At 54.0% G+C, this 9,493-nt stretch overlaps 1 long non-coding RNA gene across 1 annotated transcript in view; it reads left to right on the top strand.

The window, feature by feature from the left end:
• LOC105524896 overlaps positions 1-1,194 on the top strand; it is a 4,039-nt gene extending 2,845 nt beyond the window's left edge. Inside the window, exon 2 of the long non-coding RNA XR_001003828.1 lies at positions 489-1,194. This is a non-coding gene — a long non-coding RNA (uncharacterized LOC105524896). The remainder of the gene's footprint in view (positions 1-488) is intronic.
• Positions 1,195-9,493: the final 8,299 nt, after the last annotated feature.

The raw sequence follows: 9,493 nt of genomic DNA, 5'->3' as shown, positions 1-9,493 counted from the left end.
GGGGCGGGCCGGCGCGCCCCTTCCCCCGCCCTACGCTGGCCCATTCATAAAACCTGCAGGCGCTGCCCGGCCTGGCAGCCTTGGTCTCCTAATTGCAAACTCATTAAGGAGTTTGCATCTCATTTGCATGGAAATCATTTCCTGGCCCTAAACAGAGAAACTTCCCGCCCCTCCACCAGCCCCTCTCTGCCCTGCTTTACCCATGCACAGTCTGGGAGAGGAGAGGGGGCATATCTCTGACCTGCACCCCTTCCCTGGCCTCACCACCACCCTTCCACTTTAGGAGTTGGGGAGGGGATTGGCAGAACACCCACCCAGCCAGGAGCCCTGCCTGTGCCCCAGGTGAGCCGGCCCTGCCCTAGTGGGTCCAACTGAGGGGAGGCGCCTGCCAAGTCATTTGCCCCCCGGCCTGCCTGTGCCCAGGGAAGGGAGGAGGCGGTCGGCAGTTGGCCCCAGCAGCTGGTTGTACCTGGCAGGAGGTGGGTGAGGCTTTTCGTGCCCAGCCTCACGTACATGCCCTGCCACAGGCCGTGCCCCCACCCCCACACCCCTCACCCCACAGAACAAGCGCCTAGTGACTGCAGAAACAGACACCCAGTCATGGCACACAAAGGCACCCACACCAGGCCAGCCATCATGGCTGCCACCCTGGCAGCCACCCTGGAGGGCAGACAGATGCCTTCACAAGCCATTTTGTCTTTCTCCAGCTTGGTGCCAGGACTGGGGGTGGGGGAAAGGGTTTCTCCTGAGAGTTCTCTGAGTAAGGGGGCCCACAGAGGGGTTTCCTTATGTACCCCAGCTGTGGCCTCTTGCCCCTTCTCTCCTGTAACCCATGTTTATAGAGGCCTCCAGTGCTCTACCCTGCATGAGGACCTGCCCAGGCGAGGGGGTCTCAGGAGGGGAAGTGGGAGATAAAACCCCTAAGGAAGGGACACCTAAGTGCCTCCCCAACCAGGGTCTGTCCTTCCTGTCCCAAGGGTGTGTGGTGGAGGGAGTGCTCCCCAGTTTCCTGGGGGTTGGTGGGGGGTGATATTCTAAACCTTTGGAAATGGAATAGAACTGCCTAAAGTATATGAAATTAGATACTACTTGGGACACTATGTCCTGGTTCTGTATGTCCTGGGACAGTGTAAAAAGTGATCACAAAATTTTCAACATCACAGTCTAAAATAAAAACCTACCTCTTGTCTTCCTCCCCAGACATATCCCTGCTTACGCTTCCCATCTGCCCACACTCCCACCTGCTGTATCTGAAGTTTCTCCCTTCCGTTGCTAGGGCATAAAGGGGTGGGCAAGGATGTTTTGAAACACTGACCACACATCCGTCCTGAGTATGGCTGGACTGACCGTACCCTCCCAGCTCGTGGAGCAGTTGGGTTTCAGGTGCCATATGTGTGCGTGGTTCAGGGGTGCTGAAAGAAAATTTTAGAATGCCTATTTATTTTTCATCTAATCCTTTTTTTGTTTAGTGTGAGTGTGTTTTACAAGGTAAACTATATAAAAATATACTCGTATGACAGGTGTGTACTCAACAGTCTTTTTTATTGCTAAGGGCACATGATCAAAAAGACTTCGGAGGTCACTGGCCTAGACTTCAGGTGGGGCAGCTGTGGGCAGGGGATGGCTTGTCTTGTCCATCTAAGTATCTAGCCTGACACATGACTAGTTCAGAGCCTGGCAGGGAGCAGAGGTCAGGGACACAGCATTGAATGAACAAAGTCCACCCCTAGAACTGACAGATGAGGAAACTGAAATAATTCTGGGGTGGGGAGATTGCTCAGAGGAGGACGTGGGCAGGTTGAGAGAGTCTCCCCTCATTGCTGCTATGTCTGCAGCCTGCCCGTGTCCAACACCCAGCACCTACCCAAATCCTACTTCTACCCACCCCAGGGAGCACAGCTCCCTCCTCTGCCTGCCAGCAGAGTGGCCACCTGTCTTGAGCGTCTTACTGGATCCTGATTAGCAGAGCCAGACAGGGTTGTCACCTGCCACATCCCTCTACCTGGCAGAAAGTCTGTTGCCAGCTTTGTATCCTAGAACTCTCTGGAAGTCAATCTGGTGTAGGAGAAAGAATTTAGGCTCCAGACGATCCTCATCCAGCTTGGTGACCTTGGGCACAACACATAACTGGTATAAGCCTCAGTTTCCCAATCTGTATATTGGGACCAATATTTGTACTTACTATACAGAGTTGTTGTGGATGTTGAGTAGCCCACTGTGTGTATAGGGTGTGGCATATACTAGGTTTTCAGTAATATTCCTGTCCCTCTGTGTGCAGCAGGTGCCCCATAAAGAATCTGTTGAATTGTGATTTGACATCAGCATGGGAAGGAGAACTCCAAAGGCAGACAAACGAGCCTTTGCTCCCTCCTCTGCCTGCTGGCACGGTGGCCACCTGTCTGAGCTCTGTCCTGCGCCTTCCTGCAGAAATGAAGCAGCCACTCTGGCAGCCTTGGGTCCTCTCCAGGTTCATCCACTCTGTGGTGGGGTGTCCTCCCCCTTTTCTTCCTTACAGCTCGTTTCCCTCTTTCGGTGTTGCTTTCACTTCAAGCATGAGCTGAGGGTGACTCCTGGTGGTCACTCGTATAACTGTAGAATCCTGACCATTGACACCTCCATCTGGAAGTGCATGAAGTCAAGTGTGCAAGGAAGTCATTCTTTACACTTTTCCTACACCTCCCAACTCCCTGTCAGGGCCCTGGGGAGCCTCAGGGGTGACTACTTCCCGGGGACTCCACCCTCCGAAGTTCCAGCTCTAAGGGCTTCACTTGCCTGATGAGTGGGGACAATTAAGGAGGCCTCTGCCCAGATCCTGCAGCACCAGGCCTGGCTCCAGGCAAAAAGCAGAACAGTAGCTACTCTTCCCTCAAGTGCTACTGAACACCTTGCAGGCATCATTTTGTCCAATTCTTACCACTAGAGCCCATTATCACAAAGAAGAAACCAAGGTACAGCAAGGTTAAGCAACTTGCCAAGGATCACACAGCTCCCCAGTGCCCAAATGGTGAAATGAATACAGGTAACACTCAATGGGACACCAGACCAGCCCCTGGGGGAGAGAGGAGGCCTTGAGGAAGGAGCCTGCCATGGGGTTAGAAGCCTCAAGTTCTGACCCAGCCTTGCCCCAACTAGTGGGGTGGCCTCCATCAAGGGCCTCTGCTCACTGAGCCTCAGTCTCCTCAACAGCACCATAGGGTGGAGGACAGGGCAGGATTCTCAGATTGGCTGTACATGGAAATCACTGAGAGGATTTTTCAAATACCCATGTTTGCCCAGCCCTAAGGAAATCAAAATTGGTAGGGGTTGGCTAAGACATAGGTAATTTTAAGAAAATCTAGGTGATTCTATAGGCAGCAAGGGTTGAGAATGGGTCCTCTAGGAGTTCCCCATCTTCAGACTTCCCAGCCCTCTAGAGGTTGGCTCCCCAGGGCTCCCCTCTGTCCTAAGGGCTCTCCAGAGAAACTATCTTTTTTTCTTTTGAGACAGAGTCTCACTCTGTCGCCCAGGCTGGAGCGCAGTGGAGCAATCTCGGCTCACTGCAAACTCCGCCTCCCGGGTTCACACCATTCTCCTGCCTCAGCCTCCTGAGCAGCTGGGATTACAGGTGCTCGCCACCACACCTGGCTACTTTTTTTGTATTTTTTTAGTAGAGATGGGGTTTCACCTTGTTAGCTAGGATAGTCTCGATCTCCTGACCTTGTGATCCACCCTCCTCGGCCTCCCAAAGTGCTGGGATTACAGGCGTGAGCCACCGCGCCCGGCCCAGAGAAATTATCTTAATTTGTCTACCCAGACCCACAGGAAGCTGCCTCCCAACCACCCAAGGACACAGGGGCCCATCAACCCTTTCCAGAGGGTGCACAGCACGCTTGAGCCTCTTGAGTGTCTGACCCCAAGCCTGGCCTCTGGGGTGGTAGGAGAGAAAGTCATAGGGAGCTTAACCTCAACAGGATGAAGGCGCCATAATTAGGGTCAGGCGGTTGGCTCAGCCTGCGGAAATCCCCAGCTTAGTAGGGATGGGGAGTGGCACTGCAGCCTGCGGGAGGGGTCAGGGCAGAAGTGAGGGGGCAGGGGAGCCCAAGCACATGGAAACCCAGGACCTAGGCCCCAATTACCTCCTGAGAGGGTGCACTGGGGGCTTCTCAACACAGTTCACTCCCTCCCTGGGGTTGCTGAACCCCAGGGAGGGAAGGAAAGGCTGACCAGCCCCCCAGCCCCAGAGACCCTACTGCTCCCTCAGGCTGGGGTGCATCAAGATCATCCCCCTACCCTAGCCTTTGACCAGAGGAGGAGGGCACCGGTGGGAAAAGGCTACGTGAGTGTTCCCAGGGCGACCCAGGCTTCTCTCCTGATTGTAATCCTCAGTCCTTGAGCGAGGGATCGCTTTCCACTGTGGAATGTGACACCAAGGGGACAAAATGGGGCCGGGGAGGGGGGCAGAAGCCATGGAGGGAAGCTTGCAGGGTGGCACTTTTAGCCCCCAAAAGGCCCTCCAGGAGGCAGCTGCACAGAGAGAATCCCCTTGCCCCCATGACTCCCTGAGCCTGTCATCTGGCTCACCCCAGGGCACAGGGTCTCAGGCTGGGCTGTCCAGGTGTCCCCCACCCGCAGACTCCTGTCATGAATCCCAGTGCAGGGGGATTTAGATGATCACCTTTGCCAACCACTCATTTTGCAGGGGAGGAAATGTTCCAAGAGATGAGAACTAGCCAAGACCACGCAGCACCAGAACCACTCCTAGAAGCCCCAGCTTCTCCGGAGACTGCTTCAGTGAGCCAGCAAAAACTGGAGCCTGCAGCCTCAGGAGTTGCCACACACACCTAGGCCAGAATCCCTCTGCCCTGCAGCAGGACACACCTCCCTCTTGCCCTCCAGGGTCATGGGCTGGACATGGCAAGGTAAGCAGAGGGCAGATGCATACTAGTCCACACAAGCTTGTGACGGCTGGGACTAGGGGCCAACCTAGTGGCTCCCACATTGAGAATCAACGCCAATTCCAGAAAGCCTTTCCAGCTGACCCCCAAAAAGCTGGTAATACTTCCCTCCCACAACACAGCCTTGGCCTCTCAAAGGCTGTCCTCTCCCCCAGCCTCACTCTGACTCATCATGTAGGTCCTGTGTGGGCCTCAGTTCTCCTGGCCATGGGCTCTCCCCATACCTTAACCTGGGAACCCTTGTGGGCAGGATCATGTGGGACAAAAAGGTCCTGTGCCCAACCCAGCACCAATCACAGGGAGGCTTGGGACTAAGGAGGGGCTCCTGGAAAGAGGGCAGAACTCAGCTCAAGTCACAGAACCTGGGAGGGACCTTCAGTGGGAAGCAGCTTCAAATGTCATCTGGGGTGAGCATGGTGGCTCACACCTGTAGTCCCAACATTTTGGTGAAGCAGAGGCTGGAGGATTGCTTAAGGCCAGGAGTTCAAGACCAGCCTGAGCAACATAGCAAAAACTTGTCTCTCCGTATATTTTTTTAATATTAAAAAAAATAATTTAAGGTCATCTGGTCCAGTCCCTTGTGCCTCCCAGTTGGGAGGCACGGAACTTCTCAACACTGCAGAAATGGGCATCTCTTCATGTATTTGGTCATTCAGTCATCCATCCAATGAACCTTGCCCAACTGTTTTCTACATCTCTGCAGCCAAGGCAACCCAATCCATTCTCAAGGCACAGGTTAAATCCTTACCAAATAGAGTCAAGGGTCCATCCATTTCCTCTCCCAGGCCTAGCATGGTTCTAAGTGGAAGTAAAAGGTGCTGATCAGCAACTGCCGCCCACCTTTACGTTCCATGGTGGCGTTCTCACCTGGCTTGCACATCACGGGTTCATTTCAGACTCAGCCACCAATCCAGACAGCTTGGCCCTCACTGCAGATGGGAAGCTGAGGCTGAGCAGGTGAAATGGCCTTGCAGCTGGAAGAAAGGTAGGGCCAGGACTTGGCCCAGGCAGCTGAACTCCCGGCCCCGGATTCATTTTACATACCCACTCCCGGCCCTCCACCAGCTTGGGTTTCATGTGGAAGACAGGATTTCCCCCAGGCGAATGAAAATTTGATTTTGGCCCCTAATTATACAAATAACAGTGAAGATGGCTCAGAGGCCTGCTGGTCTCAGTGCTGTGCTGATTTTGCTAAATGCACAGGAGTCAAGTGTTGCACACAGAACCCCCCACCCCTCCTCGGGCCAGGCTCACAATGCCCTTGGCTGGCACAGCTGCACATGCAGACACACACGCACGCACACACATGCATGCATGAGTCCCTGCACGTCCCAGGAGATGTGTCCCACCCCCTTCATTCCCCTCTGATAACCCAGAGGCTTCCAGCAGGACAGACACATACCCTTCAGGCTGGCCACGTCAGGCACGTGCCAGACCAGCTGCCAGGGCCCAGAACCTCAGGCCTGCTGGGCCCTAGAGGGTGACCTGCTCCATAGCTGACCCTGCTCAACCTCAGAAAGGATGGTAACTCTCCGGGATGTGAGGGATGTGAGACCGCACCCAAGCCTTCCATGGAGTCAGTGTCCATGCAGGGTAGGGTTTAATGAGAAGCCTCAGGGAGCCCCCCAGCTTCCTGTGGGCACCCAGCCCCTGCTGGAGTCCTGGGGAGAGTGAGCATACTCCAAGGAGATGCAGAGAAACAAGCAGAGGCTCAGGCAGGGCCAGCAGGGCTCCAGCAGGAAAGGGGGTGAATCTGGGAAGAGTGGAGGTAATAAAGATGCATGGAGAGGGCTTGACCGAGGAGTGCTAACTGGGCAGTTTGAATTTAAGAAAGGGAAGACCCGTGTGACCTGAGAAGAGATTAGGAAATGGGCTCTGGAGCAGGCAGCACTGGGTTTGGATCCTGGCCCTGCCACTTATAAGCTGGGTGATGTTGGGCAGGTGGCTTACCCTCTTTGAGCCCCTCAGTGTCATCTGCAAAATGGGCGTACTAATAGTACCCAGCTCACAGATCGTGAGAAGAAAACGAGGTCCTCAGTAAAATGCTAAGCATTGTGTCCGGCACACAGGGCCTGCTCAATTCACAGTAGCTGTTCTTTGGAAAGTACAGAGGCTCTGAGAGAAAACCCTGAGAAGCGAGCCACAGCCTACTCTGTGGGCTGTTAGAAAGGGGGTCCACATGGGTGAGAGGCAGCAGAGGGGCTGGGGCCAGAGACCAGGGCAGCCTCTGTCCTCGTCACTCTTGTCTTTGAAGGGTATGACAGGGTTAAGAGGTAAAGACAGCCACTGCTGCCCTACTGAGGTCTTTCCAGGGGATTTGTGAGGGTCCTGGGGAGCTTCTCTCCACCCCACGCCTGCATCATTCAGATGAGGGGGCCAAAGGCCACAGAAGAGAGGAGACTTGCCCGAGGTCACTCAGACAGTGAGGATAGAGGCAGGCCTGCTAAGCCCAAGTCAACTTCCTTTTCCCTGCCCCTGCTCAGAAAGAGAAGCCAGGAGTCAAAGACCTACAAACCACATTCCCTGGGGATAGAGACGCAAGACTCTGCTCCTGTTCCCACCCAGGACTTTGGCTAAGACCTTGCTGAGGCCTGGAGAACTCTGGCGCTTCCTCTAAAGCCCCGAGTGAAGACACCTCCTCTGGAAAGCCCACCCTGACTGGTGATGGCTGTCCTGCCAGATGGCCAAGCTGTGTTCTGCCAGGACAGGCTTATACCCTTCAGGCTGGCCACGTCAGCATGTGCCAGACCAGCTGCCAGGGCCTAGGGCCTCTTTTGACGCTTTGACTTGGCCCCCACCCTGGTTCGTGGACCTACTATTTCCCCATGCTGAACTTCAAGGTTCTGAGGCCAGAGACAGGGTCCTGGTCAAGTTTGAGGCCTCAGATCCAACACCATGACCCAGCCCAGTGCTTTTGTGTGTGGAATGAAGGAATCCTGACCATGCTGGGCTGAGACCTGCCAGGGCAAGGGCCCCAGGAGTAGGGACAGGGCCCTGGGGCATAGCCATCCTTCCCTGGCCTATCCCTGCCCCATGCCTGAGCCCCATGCTAAGAGCAAGTTCCTGTTGCAAGCTGTACCCTGTCCCAGACACCTGGCATTTACCAAAAGGGCAGAGACAGTGAGAAGGGCCTCCCCTGTGCCATCCACTCACAAAGGAGCTGGAAAGGCCAGCAGGAAGGAGAGGAGTCATATTTCAAAGGGCTCTGAAGATGTCACAATGACGGTGACGCTCACCACCTCAAACCACCCAAGGAGCCATATCCAGACTAAACAATATAAGAAACAGCTGCAGAGCAGCAAGAGGACAGCAACCCTACCCCAGAAATGGACATGAGAGGTAAACAATTGAAGAAAACAATTGAGGCCAGGAGTTCGAGACCAGCCTGGGCAACATAGTGAGAATCTGCCTCTTCAAAAAATGTTAAAATTAGCTGGGCAAGGTAGTGTATGCCTGTAGTCCTAACTACTCAGGAGACTGAGGTGGGAGGATCACTTGAGCCGAAGTTGAAGGCTGCAGTGAGCTATGATCACACCACGGCACTCCAGCCTGGGTGACAGCGTGAGATCCTATCTCAAAAAAAAAAAAAAGAAATGAAAAGATGCTGAAAATCATTATACATCACTTTTACCTCTGGTAGATGGGCAGAAATTCAAAAGCTGGATAAAGCCCAGCATTGGTGGGGATGTGAGTTACAGCTCCATCCCCACAGGACATGATGTACTAGGGGAATGTGGCAGCTCATTAAGGGGGTGGGTGGGCAGGAAAATGTGTGGCTGCACATCTAGGGTTCCATGTAGCAGTTGGAAGCAACAAGGCTAGATTTTATTTTGATTGATTGGTTGATTGAGGGACAGGGTCTCACTCTGTCACCCAGGCTGGAGTGCAGTGGCATAATCATAGCTCACTGCAGCCTCCAACTCCTGGGCTTAAGGGATCCTCCTGCCCCAGCCTCTCAAGTAGCTGAGACTACAGCTGTACATCACCATGCCCAGCTCAAGGCTAGATTTTATAGTGTTGACTCAATGAGATCTATAACACAATGACATTTATCAAAGTAAAAAGAAAAATACGTGTTTACAAAAGAGTAATGCCTACCTGCAGAACCATACAAACAAAGGCATCAAAGACAGTAAAATGGGGAAACAAAGGAAGGGTGTGAGGAAGGGAGGAAAGAAATAAACACCAAACGAGAAAAGTCAGTGATGCCAGGGAGCCTGCTGTGGCCTGAGTAACACTAGCCACACCCCCAGTCCACACTGAGGACCACATCTGAGGTCCACAGGGAGGAACAGTCCCCAAGGTCCTCAGCACATGCTCAGGTGGAGCCAGGAGCTGCGTCCATGACGGTCAGATCTGGGCCTGACCTCAGAGCTTGCTCCTCCCTGCACCTTCCACAGCAGAGGAGGGTCTTGGCCAAAGTCAAGCTGCTGTGCATGCAGCGTCGCACCTACCTTGGGCCCCTTTTATGCCCTGGAAGAGGACATAACCTCAAACTAGAGCAGTGATTCTGCCCTGAGCTGGGTGCCAGGAGAAAATGGGAAGCAAGTCCTTGCTCT

Source organism: Colobus angolensis, unplaced genomic scaffold, assembly GCF_000951035.1.
Source record: "Colobus angolensis palliatus isolate OR3802 unplaced genomic scaffold, Cang.pa_1.0 Scaffold51, whole genome shotgun sequence".
NCBI classification, from domain to species: Eukaryota; Metazoa; Chordata; class Mammalia; order Primates; family Cercopithecidae; genus Colobus; species Colobus angolensis.
The sequence above is the reverse complement of the archived record's forward strand: the minus strand, read 5'-3'. Positions and strand labels throughout refer to the sequence as shown.